Raw genomic sequence first — 20,980 nt, 5'->3', positions numbered from 1 at the left:
GGGACACAGCTGGGGTCGTGTGAGCTCCCCTGTGTGGGACAGTGGATGGGAGGTTGAAGGAGGAGTGGGCTCTGATCTGTGTCCTGGGAGGCCCTTGAGCAGGTGGGGGTGACGGGCAGGTGGTCCCGCTCCATTCCTTCTTGCCCAGGGTGCCTGAGGCCGGCGTGGCCCCCTGTGGATGCTCCAGAAGGCTCTGTCCAGTGGCTACTGCCCACTCCTGCCCCCTCGGGAAGCCCTGGAATGCAGATGTGCTGCACCCCACCTCCCTCCCCACTGCTCCCCTGCATTTGCTGTGGGCAGCTGAGGGGGCCGCCCGCCCAGCCTCGCTAGGTTGGGCTGGGGTCCGGCTGGCCACACGCAGCCCCTCTCATCAGCTCTGCAGCCGGGGACACGTGAGCTGTGTGCTCTGGGCCACCGTTCCCTCACCTCTCGTGCGGGGGCGGGGGTGGAGGTGATAATCACGGTGCCGCGTACAGGCTTGTCCCGAGGGTGCAGGAGGTGGTGTTGGGAATGGCCGTCCAGGGCCCAGCGCCGCGAGTGCAAGATTACTGTTACTGCCGGGAGAGGGTCCTGGGGATTCCGGCCCTGGGGCCTGGGTTCAGCTCAAGGGCTCGGCTGCAGCTGTCCAAGCTCGCCGGCCTGGCCTGCCTGTCTGGCTAGAAGGTGGACGGTCGGGGGCGGGCATCGTGGTGCCCGCGCTCTGCGTCCCGGGTCGGAATCCGGCTTCCTGCCAGTGCTCCTGGGAAGCAGCCGGCGATGGCCCCGGTGCCTGAGTTCCTGGCACCCAGCTGGAGTTCCTGGCTTTTGGCTTTGGCCTGACCCAGCCCTAGTGAAGCAGCGTGCCGACGCTGCTCTGCCTGGCACAGACCTGGCAAGCTGGGAACGCAGTGGATGCAGGCAGACCGCGGCTCCGCCCAGACACTGGGAGTCAGCAGGCTGTGGCCCTCCGGCAGCTGTGGTTACAGCCAGGTGAGGGCGGCGGAGGGGAGAGGCGCCCTCCCTGCCCCTGCTGCCAGGGCCTGGCCCCTGTGCCACCTGGCCTCCTGCACTCCCAGGCTGCTCTGCGTTCTAATGGACCCGGGGACCCACCGTTTAGCTTGGTTCTCAGACTGCTGGAGCTGGCCCTCGGCTCTGGGCCCGGTGGGCAGCCCCCAGAGCCCAGAACCGAGAAGTGCCCGATGTCCGAGGCAGGGACCAGGAGCTCAGAGGAAGCCGTGCGCCATCCTGGACACGGTCGGCGTTTCCTTTGCTTCCGTGTGTCGGGCGTGCCGGGTGTGCGACGGCCGCGTCCCGGGAGCCGGGCTGGCGTTGTGTGGCGCTGCGTGTTCCAGCACGAGTCATTGAAAGCAGAGCTCTCGGTGAGAGACTGCAGCATGCTGGCACGTCTGGCCCGTGTGATCCCCCCCCCCCCCCCCTTGAATGAAGACCGGCTCAAGGCTGTTTTTGTCTCCGAGCTGTTTCCTGCGCCATGCGTTCCCTCCGCCGGTTCCGAAAGCTTCCCCAGCACACGTCTCCAGTTTCCTCTCAGAACAATGAGGGCCTTGTGGCCACGGAGGGTGGGGAGCGAGGGGACCCCAGGGCCGCGGCCCCGCCTTCTCCCGCCTCGGAGAGCCCGGCTGACTCCGGGGCCCTGCTGGTGGTTTGCAGGGTCGCCACGAGCCGCGCCCCCGTTCCTGGGTCCTTGAGCTCGCCGGGTGGCCCACAGCTGGCTTCTGCCATCTGCACTGCACCTGTGGACAGTGTGGTCTGAGCGGCCTGGAGTCAGATGGCCCCTTTCCCTCTGCTGTCTGTCTGGTACCGGTTACCGGTCCCCATCTGAGGCTCCAGGCCGCACAGCACCGGGGCAGAAGCGGCTGGAGCCCCACCGGTGCCGCTGGCGTCTCTTGAGGCTGGCAGCAACTCTCCCCGGGTGCCCACCTCTTCTGCTTTGGGCGAGCGTGGGAGGTGGGCTCCTCGGCAGAGCTGTGAGCCATACACATACACCGCTCACACGTGTGCGCACACACACAGACCAGGCTGCCCCGGGGGTCTCCTTGGGGGATTCCAAGGAAGCTGCAATGCCCAGATAAGGCTCGTGCGTGGCGTGATCTGAACCGGGAGCAGTCTCTGTGGGCTCATGTTCAGTGAAAATCCTTATTAAAAAATAAAATGCTCATGGCACTGGTATTGTGGTGGCGTTGTGGTGCCGTGGGTTTAGCTGCCGCCCGGGAAGCTGGCGTCCCATATGAGTGCTGTTTCAAGTCCTGGCTGCTCCACTTCCAATCCAGCTCTCTGCTATGGCCTGGGAAAGCAGCAAGTGATGGTCCAAGTCCTTGGGCCCCTGCATTCACATGGGAGACCTGGATGGAGCTTCAGGCTCCCGGCTTTGGCCTGGCCCAGCTCCGGCCATTGCAGCCATTTGGGGAGTGAACCAGCGGATGGAAGACCTGTCTCTCTGTAACTCTGCCTTTTGCATAAATTAAAAAAAAAAAAATCCATTCTGGTTCAGAACTACCAAGATACTGAGTTCTAGACCCCGGTAGCTTTAATCCTCCCGCTGCCCCGTGGGCTGGGGCCACGCCACCCCCATGTAGCAGGTGAGGGCGCTGGGGCTGGGGTAGGGGGAGCAGCTCGCTCGGTTCACGCAGGGACTGGAAGTTGGCAGACTGGCACCGTGCCTCCCTCTTAATTGCTGTTTGTATGATAAAAGTGTTTTCTTTCTCCATAAAGGAAATTGGCCAAGGGGGCCCTGGTGTGTTTGATGAGTGCCACACTGGGTTGACGGTGGCCCAGCCCAGGGCAGGCAGAAGGGAGCTGAGGCTGGGGCGGGGCGGTGATAACAGGATTGTGCTCTTGGACGACCTGTGCCTCCTGTACGGCTCCGAGCGTCCACCTGGGTTTGGGGGGCCGGAGGACCTGGTGACCCGCCCGCAGTCCGGCCCCAGGCCCGTGTCTTTCACTCTGCCGTGGTCTCGGGCCACTTCCGGGAGCCGGGCAGCCCGGGAGCCGTGGTCCCGAGATGATATGTAATCAGAATGCTATATTTTGTCGAAAATAAGAATGTTAGTAACGGACTGGTTTCTGGCAAGTCAAACCGGGACTCAGAAATACATATTTTGCCCTGCTCTGCCCGGAACCTTCTAATTAGTGACGAGGCACATGCGCAGACGGAAGGCAGGCGTCCTGTGCCCTGACAGCCTGCCCAGCCTGTCATGGATCGGGGACTGTGTGTGCGTGTGTGTGCAGGTGCATGCGTGAGGCCGGTGGTTCACCAGCTCTGCTGCCTGGGACAAGGCTGAAGCTGCTCTGTGACCTGGGAAAGCCTGGGGGTAGGAGGTAGACCAGGTGTCCTGGCTGCACAGGCCGTCTCAGAGCCTTCGAAGCACCGAGGCCGTCCGGCCGTGTCTCCGTCTGCCCAGCCATCCTTTGCAGGTGGAGAGAGAGGGCAGCTGTCCCTCCCTGTCTGGCCCCCGGCCCCGGCAGCTCGCGAGTGGGCACTGCCCTGAGCGGCAGGTGTTCCCCGGGGAGAATGCATTGAGCTTTCCAGGGATGCGCTTCCTCCCCGGGCAGCCAGCGGTGTGGGGTCCCACAGCCGGCCCCCGGCCCTCGCTGCCCGCTGCGCCCTGTGTCTAGGCGTTCCCTGCTCCCTGGACAGTCGGCTGGGGCAGATAGCACTCGGTGGGCAGCAGGGGGTGTGCGTGTCCTGGGCTGGGAGGTGAGTGCGGCCCAGGGCCCCCTGTCGGCTGGGGTCGTGCTGACCCTGCACTGGCCAGCGGGGCTGGCTGCCTGAACAGTGGCATGGAGACCCTGGGGTCATTTGTGAAGCGTTCCTCTAACGACTGTGGAAAGTGGAATTTAAAACATTTATTTGGGATACAAGACAACTTTTTATTTGAAAGAGTTAGAGGGAGAGGGAGAGAGATCTTCCATCTGCGGGTTTACTCCCCATTGGCCATAACGGCCAGGGCTGGGCCAGACCGAAGCCAGGAGCCAGGAGCCTCTTCCGGGTCTCCCACGCAGGTGCAGGGACCCAAGCATCTGGGCCATCTTCCACTGCTTTCCCAGAGCATAAGCAGAGTGCCGGATCAGAAGTGGCGCAGTCAGAACTTGAACCCACACCCGTGTTGGATGCTGGCACTGCAGGCAGTGACTTTACCCACTACGCCACAGCTCTGGCCCCACAAAGAAACTTCTAAATACATGTATCCAAGGGGCCTCCAAAGAGTTCATGGAAAGGCGTATTATGAAGAGACTGGGGCCGGCGTTCACCTTCTTGTCCAGGCGAGGAGGGGCAGGTGTGCCGAGCTGGGGAGTCCGTGGTGCCTCTGCCTGTCTCGCTGTCGCCTCCCGGGCCCTCTCACTGGCCTGGAGGCAGAGTGCTGGAGATCCCGGGGCTGGTTTGCTCCCCAGATGCCAGGAGTGGGAGGTGGGTCAGGCCTCCCTGTGGTTACTGCCGCCTCCCAGGGGCTGCGGGGTGGGAAGGTGGGCTCTGGAGCTGACAGCTGTACCCAGGGGGTCCAGCATGGGATGTGAGCTCCTTAACCGCCAGGCCCAGTGCTTACCCGTGGGGTGGCTGTGGTGTGGCTTCGCCAGCGGTGTCTGATCTGGTGGTGTGCTGTGTGTCTGAGGTCGAGGTGAGCTCCTGACCACCACTGCCGTGGACTGAGATTGTCCACGCTTCCGGCTCCGCGGTGCTTGTGGGTTTTGTGAGCCAGGGTCGGCCTCGGAAGGGAGGGAAGGAGGCAGCACGGCCAATCGCTCACTGGCAGCTGAGCCTGAGTCGGGTTAAGGTGCAGGGTGCCGGTGCCCAGGAGGCCCACGGCAGGTGCCAGTCACTCCCTTTGCCCATCCCCCCAAGTGTCCGGGAGGGCACGAGGTCAAGGGCTGGGTGCTGGGGAACAACTTCCTTTGGGAACAGGGCCTGGGACCTGGGGGGTCAGGGGCCTTGCTGACCATCTGAGGGTCAGCTCTGGAGGCGTGCTGGGGCAGGGGTGACCCCGTATTGTGGGACTTGGGGATACTCAGTCACTGCTGGGTGGGGCCCGGGATCAGGACCCCGCCGTGGGAAGCCCAGGTGGTGGTGGCAGCTCCGACTGGCCCTAGGAGCGCAGCGGGCAGGCTGGCTGAGGGCTGTTTCCAGTCCGGGGCCTTTGCTTGTCTCCCAGACTTTGCAGGCAGGCTGGACAGAGCCCTGGGCCAGCTTCTTGGTGGCGCCGAGCCCAGGCTGTGCCCAGGGTTGGGCCAAGGGCAGCTGCTCTGAACCGACTGGCACGGCCTCCGCCTGCCCCAGCCCGTCCCCCTGCTTACAAGACCCTGCCCTGCCTCCCTGGGCGCGACGGTGCCCGAAACAGGCGGCCTCACTCACTTTTGATCTTCCGCAGGGGATCCTGAAGTTTCCTGCTCCGGCGCCCAGAGCTGTGCCCTGTCCATTTCCTCAAGATGTGGTCCCTGCTCGGGCAGCTGGGCTGGGCCTCAAGGTTAATTATGGCTTCCTCTGTGGCCAGGCGTGTGTGTGCACACGAGAGAGAACGGGCTGGGGGCCTGGGTGTAGCAGGCAGGGGTGCCCGTGCTGCAAGGAGCCCCGGGCAGGAGGGGATCGGGCTGTGTGCCGGCAGGGAGCCTGCTCCCGTGTGGCTCCCGCGGCCAGCGCTCTCGTGGGGGTGAGGAAAGCTTTCCAGCGTGGAGCAGCGTGGTGGGGAGAGGGAGCCGCCCTCCCGGCGTGAGTGCAGGAGCGGACTCCGTGCAGTGTGCGTCTCTTCTCGACCCTCAGTCGTGGGAGGGAAGGGCGCCCTGGGGCCAGTGCTGGGTGGCAGCTGCCGGGACGTCCTGAGGGTGTGTGCCCTACCTGGAGAGGGTGCAGGGGTCCGGCTCGGGGGCGGCTCAGCCAGGGGCAGAGGTTGAGGGCGTGCGGTGGGCAGGGTGCTGCCTCCCAGAGACTCAGCCTTGGGTTCCGGGAGACCCCTGGCCGAGGGGTCCCTGGGGAGGAGGCGGGAGCGAGCCTGGCGTGGCTGAGCCGAGGGGGGAGTGGGGGGAATTCGGGGCTGCTGTTTGGGATCCCGCCCGGCTTTGGGTCCATCAGGGGAAACCCCAGGGCTCAGCATGGTTGCCGTAGGCGTCGAGTAGACGTTCAGAATGTTTAGATGGATGCAGAACCGTGCCAGCGAGCTGAGCAGGAAGCTCTTGATGGAGTTGCGGTCACCCCGGTGGCCAGGGCGGCCCCAACGGGAGAGACCTGCAGGCCCTGGGTGCAGGGGACGCGGGCGTGGGCTGGGACAGCCCCTGGCTTCTCAGAACTGTCCGGATCCAAGGGAGCTTGGTGTTGAGGATTTTTTCTGGTTTGAGAGAGTCCCGGGGAAAGCCAGGGCTGGTTTTGCCGAGTGTGGTTCACAGCCCAGGTTGAGTTTTGTTCCTAGTGATCACCGGGGGGTTCCTGACCTTGAACTTGGAGACCCCCACTGAACTTCACCATGCACAGAACCGAGGTGCACCTGCGCCCGGGGGCCGGCACAGCTTTTCCCTGGTCCACATCCTTCCAGCAGGATCCGTGCTTCTCAGCCGCTTCTCTGGGCAGGGAGACGGAACCTTCCGGCTTGGACCTGCGGAGACTTCCGGAGACTTCCGGAGACTTCCGGAGACTTCCGGAGCCTTGACTGTTGCCCCACCCTGCTCCAGGTGCCTTTGAACTTTCCTGGTTTACATTCCTGGGAATTTTGTAGATCTCTCTGTTTCCTGACAGTCGTGTACCTTTTTTTTTTTTTTCTTTAATATGGTTTGAATTGCATATAAAGTGTATTGGGATATATCTGGGAAATTACAAGACTTACATGCAAAAAAGAAAATTTAAAGATTTATTAAGACAAATAAAAGTTGGTGGATAGTGAGGCGGTGTCCTGGGACCGTCAGCTTCTCTCGCCTGATCACAGATTCCCTGCGGTGCCCACGGCACTCTGCCCTCCCTCCCCTCCCTGCGTGGAGGTGCTGGGGTCTGACGATCTGGGAAGGGGGGGGTGAGTGCGTGCCGCCCAGAGCTGCCGTGTGGCCGTGCCCCGGTGCACCTGCAGCAAGGTGCAGCGCAGGGTGGGCGTGGCAGCTGCAGACGCCGCTGGAACAGGTGGAAAGTGGAGGATGCTGGGTGCGTCAGTAAATTACTGAGCAGAGTAGACGTCTGGACGGCAGCAGAAGCTGGGCCTCTCCCGTTAGAGACGCCCCGCGGGGAAGCCTGCAGGGCACCCCCAGCCTTGAGAGAGGGTATCTCGTCTGCTGGTTCACTCTCTGAATGCCCAGGCCAAAGCTAGGAGCGGGGGTCCGTCTGGGTCTCACGTGGCTGGCAGGGACCCACGTGCTCGAGCCACCACCTGCTGCCCTCCCCTGCGCCCTAGCGGGCAGCCGAGTGGAAAGTGGAGCAGCCGGGACCTGCAGCAGGCTCTCTGATGTGGGATGTGGGTGCCCCCCCGCGGCCTGAGTACTGCTGTGGCTTCTCACCACGTGCGCCTGCGGCCTGAGTACTGCTGTGGCTTCTCACCACGTGCGCCTGCCCGGAACTGGCCGCGGTGTATCCGTGCGTGAAAAGGTGCAGGCACAGCCGGTTCTTGTCACTCGTGGTTGTAGTCCCCGTGAACTCTGAATTATCAATAACTCAAGGGGTCTTCAAAATTCATGGAAAATACATGTTATGAAACACTGTGTGTGAATTTCAAAACTTTTTTTGCACCAAAATAAACATTTATTTGAGAGACAGAGAGAGACAGAGAGAGCTTCTATCCACTGGTTCACTCCCCAAGTGCCCACCACAGCCGGGACTGGGCCAGGCCTGATCCAGGAGCCAGGAACTCAGTCTCGGCCGAGACCCACCTACTAGAGCCATCGCTGCTGCCTCCCGGCGTCTGTGTTAGCAGGAAGCTGGAATCAGGACCCGGAGCTGGGACTCGAACCCAGGGACTCTGACATGGGCTATGGGCGTCCTAACTGGCCTGTCAGCCTCTAGGCTGTGCGCCTGGCCCAGAGTGGCGGCAGAGCGGGCGTGATGCAAGATGCAGCTGGTCTGTTTGTGGGTGTGCCGTGGAGTGGCGTGGACAGCGCTCACGTGGCCCCCATGTGTCCCCCTGCCCTATGATGGAAGAAAGGCTGGCGCGCCAGAAACAGCACCACTGTGCGCGCCGGCCCCGTGGGCCACGTTGCGACGTCCTTGGTTTCTCATCACCTCCAGGGGCCCCGCGCTGAGTGTTGCGACGCTGGGGCAGCAGAGGCGAGGACGTGGAGGGGGACGGAGGTGAGGTGGGAGGTCCTGCAGGCCGAGAACAGGTGCGGGAGCCCGGAGCTCCTCCCCCCCAGGCTGGGGGCTGTGAGGAGGGGCGCAGGTGGCCGCCTGGACACCCAGCTGGACAGATAGAGCCAGAGGTGCCGGCGTGTGTCAGGTGTCGGGGAAGTCGTGCCCCCGTGTAAGTGGTTAACTTGGTGGCTGCCTGGAGCTGCCCAGCGTCCGCCCGGTCCCGTTCTGCCTTCCCCCTGGCCCCGTCCTCAGGAAGTGAGCCAGTTGGCCTGCAGCCAGTTCTTCCTTTCCCAGGAAGGCTGCTCGGGTCGCCGCTAGCCAGCCCTTCCTTCTCCAGGAAGCTGGCCTGCCCGCCCACCCCAGGCCCAAGGCCCCGCCCCGTCTGTGGCCTTCAAACCCCTTTCTCCTTGCCCAGGGGTGGTGTAACAGCGTGCTGTGGGCGCGGGTGGACCTGTGCACGCCTGTGGATTGTTTGACAGTGTGCGTGAGTGCGCCTGTACCTGTGAGTGTGTGCAGGTGCTCTGGTAGTGTGGAAGCGTGTGTGAGTGCGTGTGGGCCCGTGTGTGTGCCTGCACGTGTCCTGCCCCCCTGAGCTGGGGGCTCCTCCACCGTGGACCCCTCCTGTCTCCTCTGTTTCGTGGCCTCTCCCCAGGGCCGGTGCTGGGCTCATGGAGGCCGTGGTGTGTGCGGGCTGTGGCCTGCTGCAGGGAGCCGTTGGAAGCGGGCGCAACGCTTGGTGAATATAAATAAGGCGTGCACTGAGCATGTTGCTTATTTTGGTATAGTGGCCAAGGATCGGATGACCTGGAGTTGGGTCTTGTTTGGTGTAACCATGTCAACAGTGTAAAATATAGGCTATTGGAGTGGTAGCTGGGACGTCTGTTAGGAATTCTGGATATAAATACTGGATATGCTTACACGGGTTCAAATGGGATTGTTGGCTCTGGGTTTCCACTCTGGATTCTACCGCGGCGGGAGGGGCAGGAGCGGGGGTCCTGGGCTCCGTGCGGTCCCAACACCCCAGGGGAGTGCGGGTGAAGGGTGCCTGGGGGGGTGGTATGCGCCCAGGGTCTGCGCCCTTTAAGCCAACGTATGCTTTGTCCGAGTTGTGCAGGCGACGGCTGGCACCAGAGGTGCTTCGGGCTTTCCGAGTCGTTTGAACTGGGGGACCTTTTACTGGGGGAGCAGCCCGGTTCCAGAAACCCGAGATCCAGAATGTTCTGAAATCCAAAGCCTTTTGAGCACCGATGAGATGTTCACAGAGACTTCGGTTTTGGATTTTCCGATTGGGGGTACTCATCCTGTAATACAAAATTAGCCCTTTTAAAAGGAACAGGCCCAGTGTGGGTAGGCACATCCTCTGTCCAGTTCTGGAACATTCCTGTCGCTACCACCTGTGAAGCGGTTAGCTCCATTCCCTCTGCCCCAGCCCCCGGACCCTGCTCTCTGCCCTCTGGGTCTGTGGCCTGCTGTGTCCTGGACGCTTCCGGTGCCCAGGATGGCCCACATGTCCGGTGGTGCCAGCCTCTGCCCTGAGAGGAGTGGCTGGGGGTTTGCCATGGCCCCTGCTGGTACCTCCCGGCGGTTGGTGGACGTCTGGCCGTTGTGCTTGCTGCCTGCTGTGACGCTGCGTGTACCTGCGTGTGCTGGAGCCCCTGCTCTCGGGCCTCTCCGGCACACACACGGGCGTGCACTTGCTGGGTCTTGCCACATTGTGTGTGTCACTTTCTTAACTTTTTTAAAGATTTGTTTTACTTATGTGAGAGGCAGAGTTGCAGAGAGAGAGAGAGACAGAGATCTGTCTTCCATCTGTTGGTTCACTCCCCAGATGGCTGCAACAGCCTGGGCCAGGTTGAAGCCAGGAGCTTCTTCCCGGTCTCCCACATGGGTGCAGGGGACCAAGCACTTGGGCCATCCTCCACTGCTCTCCCAGGTCATTAGCAGGGAGCTGGATCAGAAGTGGAGCATCCGGGACCAGAACTGGTACCCTTATGGGATGCCGGCCCCCAGGCTGGGATTTGAACGCCAGCCCCTGGGCTTTCCCCTGTAGTGGAGGTGGGGTAGAGGCGACGACCGCCAGGCCTGGCTGTGTGACCCCTGTCATGTGCTGCTGCCTGCTGCTGGACCCGGCCTCTGCAGACAGTGTCCTGTGGATGCTCGCGGCCTCAGATGTGTGCTGCGGTCATTCCCCCTTCATGGAGAGGGCGTGGTGGGCAGAGAGGCTGCTGGGCCACATCCGAGCCAGGTCCGAGCTCAGCTGCCGACCACGGGCTGCCTCTGGGCGTCTGCTGTGCAGGGCTGGGCCGTCTTTTGGCCCTTGATCCGCGGTCCTGTGGGAAACCCTCGCCCAGAGAGCTCCCTGGCTACATGGGTGCAACTCAGAACCTGTGTACTGGGGCCAGCACTGTGCCACAGTGGGCAGAGCTGCTGCCTGCGGTGCTGGCATCCCGTGTGGGGGCCCATTTGTGTCCCGGCTGCTCCAATTCCCATCCAGCTCCCTGCTAATGCACCTGGGAAAGCAGTGGAAGATGGCCCAAGTGCTTGGGCCCCTGTACCTGCATGGGAGTCCTGGAGGAAGCTTCTGGCTCCTGGCTTTGGCTTGGCCCAGCCCTGGCTGTTGCAGCCATCTCGGGAGTGAATCAGCGGATAGAAGACTTTCTCTCTCTCTCTCTCTCTCTCTCTCTCTCTCTCTGTCTCTCTGTCTCTGTCTCTGTCTGTCTCTCGCTCTCCCTGTATAACTCTGACAGTCAAATGAATAAATCAATCTTTTATTTATTTATTTATTTATTTATTTATTTATTTATTTATTTCGAAAGGCAGAGTTACAGTGAGGCAGAGGGCGAGCGAGCGTGCGAGAGCGAGGCCTTCCATCTGCTTGTTCACTCCCCGAATGGCTGTAATAGCCAGAGCTGGACCAGCCCCGGAGCTTCCTCCGGGTCTCCCACATGGGTGCAGGGGCCTAAGCACCTGGGCCATGTTCCTCTGCTTTCCCAGGCCATAGCAGAGACCTGGATCGCAAGTGGAGTGGCCGGAACTTGAACTGGCGCCTGTGTGGGCTGCTGGCACTGCAAGCGGTGGCTTTACCCGCTGCGCCACAGCACTGGCCCCTAAATAAATGTTTTTAAAAAAAAGAATGTGTGTACTTGCCAGGACCCAACGCAGTTCTGTCTCCACCGTCAGTCTGTGTCTGCCATCAGTCTGTCTCTACCGTCCCTGCCATCTGTCTGTGTCCCCATCATCAGTCTGTATCCCCGCTGTCAGTCTGTCCCCGCCGTCTGTCTGTGCCCCTGCTGTCTGTCCCCCCGTCAGTCTGTCCCCGCCATCTGTGTCCCTGCCGTCAGTCTGTCCCTGCCAGCTGTGTCCCTGCCATCAGTCTGTCCTTGCCGTCAGTCTGTCCCTGCTGTCTGTGTCCCTGCCGCCTGTCTGTGTCTCCGCCGTCAGTCTGTCCCTGCCGTCCGTCTGGCCCCCTGGGTTTCCTGCCCCAGGGTCTGCGCGTCTCTTGTGGCTGTGGTCTTGGTTCCTCCCTGACCTCTCCAGCAGCCCCTAGCGTTGCTGTTTTATTTTTCTAAGGAGATGGCTTTTCCGCTCTTGCTTGTTCCTTGTTGCCCTTCCCCTGCGGGTGGATGTGGTGCCGGGGCCTGTCCCTGCCTCCGGGTGTCCTGGGGTGACTTCCAGCCAGGGCCGTCCAGGAACAGTGTTTGCAGCGCGGTCCCCGTCCTTACTGCGACATCTGCCGCGCTGTCCCAAAGCTTTGTCCCTGTGTCCGCTTGTCTGTCTGCCCTGGTGACAGCTGCGCGGCCGCCTGACTCGTCCTGGCAGCCCTCCAAGGCCGCCTCCTCACTGCCTGAGCCCAGAGCATGCTGGGTGGTGACCCCGGGGCAGGGCAGGGCTCCCCGCTTGAGAACTGCGGGGTAGGCAGCCAGGACTCAGCCAGGACTCGCTGAGTCTTGGGGGGGCTGGGTGGGGGTGGTCCCCTGGTGCCCCGCCCTCAGCACGGTCTCCCTTTAGTCCCCTGTGCCCCGCCCTCAGCACGGCCCGCCCTGTAGTTCCCTGGTGCCCCACTGTAGGCCTGCTCTGCCATTTGCTCCTCGCTGGCATTTCCTCATTTGTCGGGTTGTCTTCCCCGCAGGAACACCCAGGGGTCCTGCCCCACCCTCGGGCTCTTCCTCCTCCTCTCTCTGCCCGCCTCTGGCTCCCGCCTTTGGGGAGGGGGTGTGCATGGCCCCAGCGCCCACACCAGCCAGGGTTCCCCAGGCCTCCGGTGCCAGCTGGGTGAGGGCAGCGAGCCCCCAGCGCAGAGGCCCCTACTTGCCGTGGGCCTGGGGCCGCTGCCAGGGTCTTCCCGTGAGAAGCTGGTTCCTCGGGTCCGGAGAGTGCTGTGCGCTTCTCTGAAAACTCAGGTGTCAGGTGTAGCTCAAGGCTGGAGAGGCAGGAGGGGCTCCCAGAGAGAGCCTGCCGGGGCCTGCCCCCCCCCCCCCCCCCCCCCGCTGCTCTCCCCTGGTTGAAGGTTGGGAAAAGCACAGGAAATTAAAAAAAAAAAAAAAAAATCTGGTGCCTTTGAAGCCTGGGCTTGTGCTGAGCTGAGCTGAGTGGGTTCTGTGGGGAATGCGGTCTTTCCAGTCTGGGAAGGGAGCAGAGCCGGCCAGGGGCTCTGGTGCCTGGGGTAGCTTCCTGGAGCTGCCTCTGCTGGGCCCAGGACCTCTCCCAGGAGGGCTTTCCCGGCGGGCTGGCCGTCCACTGGCACCCTGGGCAGCTCGCTGCCAGGGGTGGGCATCCACCTGCACCAGGGAGGGGGCACCCACCTACACCAGGGGCTCCCACCTACACCAGGGAGGGGGCTCCCACCTACACCAGGGGCTCCCACCTACACCAGGGGCTCCCACCTACACCAGGGAGGGGGCTTCCACCTACACCAGGGGGCTCCCACCTACACCAGGGAGGGGGCTCCCACCTACACCAGGGGCTCCCACCTACACCAGGGAGGGGGCTCCCACCTACACCAGGGAGGGGGCTCCCACCTACACCAGGGGCTCCCACCTACACCAGGGAGGGGGCTTCCACCTACACCAGGGAGGGGGCTCCCACCTACACCAGGGGCTTCCACCTACACCAGGGAGGGGGCTCTCACCTACACCAGGGAGGGGGCTCCCATCTACACCAGGGAGGGGGCTCCCACCTACACCAGGAGGGGGCTCTCACCTACACCAGGGAGGGGGCTCCCACCTACACCAGGGAGGGGGCTCCCACCTACACCAGGGGCTCCCACCTACACCAGGAGGGGGCTCCCACCTACACCAGGGAGGGGGCTCCCACCTACAGCAGGGGTCACCCACCTACAGCAGGGGACACCCACCTACAGCAGGGGGCTCCCACCTACACCAGGGGACACCCACCTACAGCAGGGGGCTCCCACCTACAGCAGGGGACTCTCACCTACTGCAGGGGACATCTGTCTACACAAGGAGGCACCCACTTGCACAGTGCTTGCTGCCTGGACAGCACAGTGGTGAGACCTCCCCTCCACAGCATCCCCTAGGCTCAGTCACTTGGGCCTGACAAAGTCCTCACCCCAGCAGGCCCCCGACCTGTGGGAACCCAGGGGCCTCCCTGCTCGCTTTAGCAAGGGGTTCCTGTCCTGGGAGAGGGCTTTGTGCGCCTGGTGACAAGTGTCTGTGTGTATATATATATGTGTGGGTGTATGTCTGGAGAGAGGTTTGGCTTCTGGGGGGGCTCTGCCCCACAGGATAAGAGCCACAGTGTGGACTTCAGGGAGCCCCCACAGCCTCACCCACAGCACAGGGCATTGCTCCTCTGGGCCCTGGGTGGTCACGTGCTCCCGGCCGGCCCCTCCTGCCGGCAGTGCTCAGGACTCTTCTCGCTGTCCTGGGCGACGCTCCCCCTCCTCCTGTCCCCCCTAGGACAGGTTCTTCTGAGATGGGGCGGGATTGGTTGGGTTTGACCAAGGAAAAGTGGGGCGCTCAGCTGTTGACCTTCAAACTCTACGGAAGCTCCAACATGCAGAGGAGTGACACGACTGCAGACTAGAACACACCAGTGCACGATGGAATGTTCTAGAACACACCAGTGCACGATGGAATGTTCTAGAACACCCAGGGCTCTGGTGTCTCCAGACCCTACAGGTTCCTCTCTCAGCCTCGCCCTCGTCACCTGCCGCCCCAGCAGCTGTAGGCCACAAAGAGCTGCCGCCCTCCTCTGACTGCGAGTTTTCTTACTGGCTGATGGTCCCTGACTGGGGCAGGCAGGGGTGATGCTGGGTACAGGTGTCTTTGCTGGGGCCGCCTGCTTGTGAGAGGTCAGAGTGCCCAGCCCAGCTGCAGTTGCAACGTCCTGTTTTATTTTCTTCTAAAAAGATTTTTTTATTGTGATATACATATAGCATGAAATTCACCATCTTTTAAAAAAATTTTTTTGAAAGGCTGAGTTAGAGAGAGAGAGAGAGAGAGAGAGATTCCATTCACTGGTTCACTCCCCAAATGGCTGCAATGGCCAGAGCTGGGCCCATCTGAGGCCAGGAGAAGGGAGACTCTTCCAGGTCTCCCATGTGTGTGCAGGGACCCAAGAATTGGGCCATCTTCCACTGCTTTCCCAGGCCACAGCAGAGAGCTGGATCGGAAGTGGAGCAGCTGGGACTTAAACCGGCGCCCATATGGGATGCTGGCACCGCAGGCAGAGGCTTAATCTGTGCCACAGGTGCTAGCCTAAAATTCATCTTCAGGCTGGTGCCGTGGCATAGCAGGTAAGGCTGCTGCCTGCAGTGCCGGCATCCCAGATGGGCACCGGTTCAAGTCCCGGCTGCTCCTCTTCCGATCCAGCTCTCTGCTGTGGCCTGGGAAAGCAGTAGAAGATGGCCTAAGTGCTTGGGCTCCTGCATTCACATGGGAGACCCAGAGGAAGCTCCTGGCTTCGAATCAACACAACTGCAACCGTTGCGGCCATCTGGGGAGTGAACCAGTGGATGGAAGACCCCTTTCTCTCCCTGCCTCTGCCTCTCTCTGACTCTGCCTTTCAAATAAATAAATGGCTGGCGCCGTGGCTTATTAGGCTAATCCTCCACCTGCGGCGCCGGCACACCGGGTTCTAGTCCTGGTTGGGGGCGCTGGATTCTGTCCCAGTTGCTCCTCTTCCAGTCCAGCTCTCTGCTGTGGCCCAGGAGGGCAGTGGAGGATGGCCCAAGTGCTTGGGCCCTGCACCCGCATGGGAGACCAGGAGAAGCACCTGGCTCCTGGCTTCAGATGGGTGCAGTGCATGCCATAGCGGCCATTTTGGGGGTGAACCAACGGAAGGAAGACCTTTCTCTCTGTCTCTCTCACTGTTTAACTCTACCTGTCAAAAAAAGAAATCTTTACAACACTTCATCATCTTAATTTTTAAGTGCATAGTTCAATGGGATTAATACATTCTCTTTGTTGCCGCCCCCCCCCCCCCCTTTTAAAAAGATTTATTTGAAAGGCAGAGAGAGAGACAGAGGTCTTCCATCCACTGCTTCACACTCCACAAATGGCCACAGTGGCCGGGGCTGGGCCAGGCTGAAGCAGGGAATCTGGCGCCTCATCAGGGTCTCCTTGTGGATGCAGGGCCCAAGCGCTTGGGCCATCTTCCACTGCTCTCCCAGGCCGTCAGCAGGCCCGGCTGGTGCGGGTGGGGGTGGGTCGGGGAGGAGTGCAGAGCAGGGAGGCTGGGCAGGGAGCTCAACCCCGTTCCACGTGGCGCTGGTGGCACATGAAGGTGGATGTCCGCTGGCCACCGCAGGGGCATCTGGGGTCGGGGCAGGGGAGCCCCAGGCCGCAGAGGTGGGAGGGAGCGGAGGCCCGTGTGGGAAACAGGAGGCTCTGTGTGGCCCTGCTCTGGCCAGGCCTTGACAGGGGCTTGGGCCACTCAGCCAAAGTGGCCTCATGACCAGGCCTGGGTCCTCCTGTCGAGTCACAGAGGCGAGCAGAGTGGGTGAAGCCCTCATGGCCTGTGGTACACCGTGTGGCCTCGTCTGTGAAATGCGTGTACGAGGTGGGGCCGTGGCAGGGAGGGTCTCCCATGTGTGGGAGTCGAGCTCAGCAGTCACTTGAGGAAGGCTGCCCGTGGACCCTGACCCGAGACCACGTGGGTCGACCCTAACTCGGGACCGCGTGGGTCGGCCCTGACCTGAGACCACGTGGGTCGACCCTAACTCGGGACCGCGTGGGTCGGCCCTGGCCCGAGACCACGTGGGTCGACCCTAACTCGGGACCACATGGGTCGGCCTTGATCCGAGACCGCGTGGGTCGACTGACCCAAGGCCGCATGGCTGTAATGACAGCAACTGTGCCCCTGTATCTGGAGGAGCCGCTGAGCACCTTGGGGACGGAGGGAAGGGGCTGGGGTCTCAGACATGGGTGAGCCAAGCTGCCTGGTGTCCCGTGTGTGTGTCTCTCTGTCTATATCTGTGTTTCTGTGCACACCCATGTGTACCACGCCAGGCCCCTGCCGTGTGTGTGTGTCTCTGGGTGGGTGTGCACACATACGTGTACCATGCCGGGCCCCCGGCCTCACGGTGTGCTTATGTGTGTGTGCCTGTGTGTGTATCTGTGTGTGTGCACACACAAACGTGTACCACGCCAGCCCCCGGCCTCACGATGTGCTTCCTTCCGCCCGCAGCCTCGCCGCTCCTGCTGTTTGCCAACCGCCGGGACGTGCGCCTGGTGGATGCGGGAGGGGTCAAGCTGGAGTCCACCGTGGTGGTCAGCGGGCTGGAGGACGCGGCGGCCGTGGACTTCCAGTTCTCCAGGGGCGCCGTGTACTGGACGGACGTGAGCGAGGAGGCCATCAAGCAGACCTACCTGAACCAGTCGGGCGCTGCTGTGCAGAACGTGGTCATCTCGGGCCTGGTGGCGCCCGACGGCCTGGCCTGTGACTGGGTGGGCAAGAAGCTCTACTGGACCGACTCGGAGACCAACCGCATCGAGGTGGCCAACCTCAACGGCTCATCCCGGAGGGTGCTTTTCTGGCAGGACCTGGACCAGCCGAGGGCCATCGCCCTGGACCCAGCTCACGGGTAACCCCATGGCTTCTGCGCGTTACCCTGGGAGGTGGGGGAGCGGGCGCAGGTCCCCTCTGGAGTTTGCCCGGGCTGGGCGTCTCGGCCAGGTGGCTTTGGAAGGTATGGACGCTATCAGAGGTGGACTTTGCACCTTGCACACCTGTCTAGAGCCCTCTGTTCAGAAGCAGAAGTTGCTGGGGACGGCGTGGGGGTTTCTCTGGTCTCTTCTGGGGGTCACCTTTTGTCCCTTTCTGCTCCTTAGTCTGGCTCCCTTGGCCCTTGTTCCAGCTGGGAGTGTGTGAGTGGCAGTGGGACTGCAAGGAGGTGGCCCACAGTCAGTGGCCAGCCAGGCCACGCTTGTTCTAGACTTTTCTGAGCAATTTGATTGCCTCTCAACCCAGAGGTGATCTTGAGCATAGCACACCCGTCATTGCCTGGGCTGCACTGAGCCCGCCTCGCCCTGCCCTGTCTGTCAGTCCTGTGCTGGTTCAGCCGTGAGACGGCCGTCAGAAATCTGTCTTTTTGGCCAGTGCCACGGCTCAACAGGCTAATCCTCTGCCTGCGGCGCTGGCACCCCGGGTTCTAGTCTCGGTTGGGGCTCTGGTTCTGTCCTGGTTGCTCCTCTTCCAGGCCAGCTCTCTTCTGTGGCCTGGGAGTATAGTGGAGGATGGCCCAGGTCCTTGGGCCCTGCACGCGCATGGGAGACCAGGAGAAGCACCTGGCTCCTGGCTCCAGATAAGCGAGATGCGCCGGCTGCAGTGGCCATTGGGGGGTGAACGAATGGAAAAGGAAGACCTTTCTCTCTGTTTCTCTCTCTCTCACTGTCCACTCTGCCTGTCCAAAAAAAAAAAAAGTCTGTCTTTTTGTTTTTTTTTAAAAGATTTCTTTTTTTAATTTGAAAGTCAAGAGTTACACAGAGAGTGAAGGAGAGGCAGAGAGAAGGGAGAAGGGAGAGAGGTCTTCCATCTGCTGGTTCACTCCCTAATTGGCCACAATTGCTGAAGCTGGGCTGATCTGAAGCCAGGAGTCAGGAGCTTCTTCCAGGTCTCCCATGCAGGTGCAGGGGCCCAGGGACTTGGGCCATCTTCTACTGCTTTCCCAGGCCACAGCAGAGAGCTGGGTTGGAAGTAGAGCAGCCGGGACTGGAACCGGTGCCCATGATGGGATGCTGCTGCTGCAGGTGGCAGCTTTATCCACTGTGCCACAGCGCCAGCCCCCAGAAGTCTTTCTTGAAAAATTCACTTATTATTTGAAAGCCATAGTAACAGAGAAAGACAGAGAGAGGGAAGGATCTTCTATCCACTGGCTCACTTCCCAAATGCCCACAACAGCTGAGCTGCGCCAGGCCAAAGCCTTGAGCTCCATCCAGGCTTCCTGCATGAGCAGCAGGGACCCAAGCACGTGGGCTGTCACCTGCTGCCTCCCCGCGCATTGGCAGGGAGCTGGGTCAGCAGTGGAGCAGCCAGGATGTGAACCTGCACTTTGATACGGGATACCAGCATCCCCGGCCGGCCCTGAACCCCGTCCTGTGACGCTCTGGGTTTTTGCTTTAGGCGAGTCTCCTGGCGGTTCATCGCATGTCGCCGAGACGGGCCAGGCTGACCTGGGCGCTCCCGGAGCGCGCCGTGGAGCCTCCAGGTTGGAGATTCCAAGGATGGGGCGTGTGCTGGTCCTGGCGCGCCACGCTGCTCAGGTCCCTCCTTCTCACCGAGGTCGGGTCTGGGAGCCCTCCCCTGGCCGAAGACCCCGGGCTCCAGCCTGGTGCCGCCCCCTGGCTGTTTTCCCTGGCCTGAGGATGACACCGACTGCGGCATCAGTGGCCTGAGCAGAGGCCAGGCTGTGCAGGGCTCGGTGTGGGCCGGCCCGGGGTGATGGGAGGCAGGGCCAGGATAGGGCGCGCCTGGGTTGTGGGGTTAGCCTCTGCTCCTGCCTGCGGTGCCTCGGACACCCCGGGACTGCTGACACGCATGCAGGGAGCCAGGGCCTTCTGCGGCTCAGGCAGTTTCTGTAAAAGTCAAATGAAGTGTGAGAGTGTGTGTGTTTATGTGAGTGTGTGAGTATGTGTATGTGTGTCTGTGGGAGTGGGAGTGTGTGTATGTGTGTGTATGTATGTGTGGGAGTGTGTATGTATGTATGTGTGTGTGCATGTATGTGAATGTGTGTGTCTGAGTGTGTGTGTGGGGAGTGAGTGTATGTGTGGGAGTGTGTGTGGTTGTGAGTGACTGGGAGTGGGAGTCAGAGTCACTGAATGTGGGAGTGCAAGTGTGTGTGTGGGAGTGAGTGTGTGGGAGTGTGTGAGGGTCACTGAATGTGGAATGCAGGTGTGTGTGTATGTGGGAGTGCAAGTGTGTGTGTGGGAGTACGTCTGAGTGACTGGGAATACGAGAGTGTACATGAGAGTGAGTGTGTGACAGTGAGAGTGAGTATGAGTGTGAGTGTGGGAGGGTGAATGGGAGTACGATTGTCACTGTGAGAGTGCAAGTGTGTTTGTGTGTGTGTGTGTGAATGTAGGGGAGGAGTGTGTGTCTCAGGACCAAATGTGGGTGTGCAAGAGTGTAGGAGCGACTTGAGTGTAGAGGGGAGAGAGAACGTGTGTGAGTGTGACTGTGTGTGTGTGTCCGAGTGAATGTGGGGGTGGGAGAGTGGCCCTGGGTGCATGAGTGTGAAAATCTATGGGGCATGTGTAAGCAAGTGTGTGTGAGTGTGCATGTGTTGAGTGTGTCTACATGGGAATGTGTACACACTGCGTTTGCTGCGTGTTGTGTGTGTGCACACACGCATGTATGTATGCGTGCATGTGTGTGTGTGTGTGCGCATGTGTGCTGGGGTGGGATGGTGTAGCCTTTATGACCTGAGAGTCTAGACTCCGCACTCCAGCCCAGAACAGCCTGGTGCTCCCCACCTCTGCCAGCTTCCCCGGGTGCTGTCCAGGGCGGCTCCAGGCCCTGTCGGCCCCTCCCTGCCAGGGGCATTGCTGCCCAGACACCAGCTTGGCCAGTGAGACCGTGCTGCCTGGTGAGCAGCATCAGAGCTCTCCACTCGCCGAAGCGCAGCCCAGGACTCCTGGGATACCTTCCCCCTCTGATGCTGGCGTGACCATCTCCCTGGGGCAGCTGCATGGAGCGCCTGGCCCAGGGTCAGTGCACGGTGTGGTGGACAGTGGACACTGTTGCCACACCGTGGCTGTTGGTCTGCCCTCCCCGACTCGGGCCACTGCTTGCCCTTCCATCTGGGTGTTGAGCAAGGTCCCTGGACACTTGGATGTGGGTCCTGTCCCCACGGCACAGGTGCAGCTGAACCTGTGCCTTTGGCCCTGCCGGTGTCACGGAGGGGAAGATGGTGGGGCCCAAGAGGGAGGTGAGCCGTGGAGGGAATAAGGTGGGCCCGAGGGCAGGGCTGCCATGGTGAGGGCCTTCCCACCCTTTCCCAGCAGCCTGGGAAGGCCTCGGGTGGAGCCCGAGCACGTGAGGGCGAAAGCCGTGCCACGGTCTGGGGGAAGAATGTTCTAGGCAGACGGAGTGGCCAGTGCAAAGACCCTGGGGCAGGTGGGAGCTGGGCCTGTTGGCGAGGCTGTGGCAGAGGGAGGGGAGCAGGGGTCTTGAGATGTGGGTGGGGGCAGGTCAGGTTGTGCTGCCTGGTGTGGCTCGTGCTTGTGGAGCGCCCCTGGGTGGCGGAGTCAGGGCCGGGGACAGGGAGCCCTC

At 61.7% G+C, this 20,980-nt stretch overlaps 1 protein-coding gene across 1 annotated transcript in view; it reads left to right on the top strand.

Moving 5' to 3' along the window:
• LRP5 (LDL receptor related protein 5) overlaps positions 1–20,980 on the top strand; it is a 99,064-nt gene that overhangs the window by 12,707 nt on the left and 65,377 nt on the right. Inside the window, exon 2 of the mRNA XM_062195709.1 lies at positions 16,898–17,294. The gene's annotated coding sequence lies outside the window, so the exon portion shown is untranslated. The remainder of the gene's footprint in view (positions 1–16,897; positions 17,295–20,980) is intronic.

Source organism: Lepus europaeus, chromosome 7 (assembly GCF_033115175.1).
Source record: "Lepus europaeus isolate LE1 chromosome 7, mLepTim1.pri, whole genome shotgun sequence".
NCBI classification, from domain to species: domain Eukaryota; kingdom Metazoa; phylum Chordata; class Mammalia; order Lagomorpha; family Leporidae; genus Lepus; species Lepus europaeus.
The sequence above is the reverse complement of the archived record's forward strand: the minus strand, read 5'-3'. Positions and strand labels throughout refer to the sequence as shown.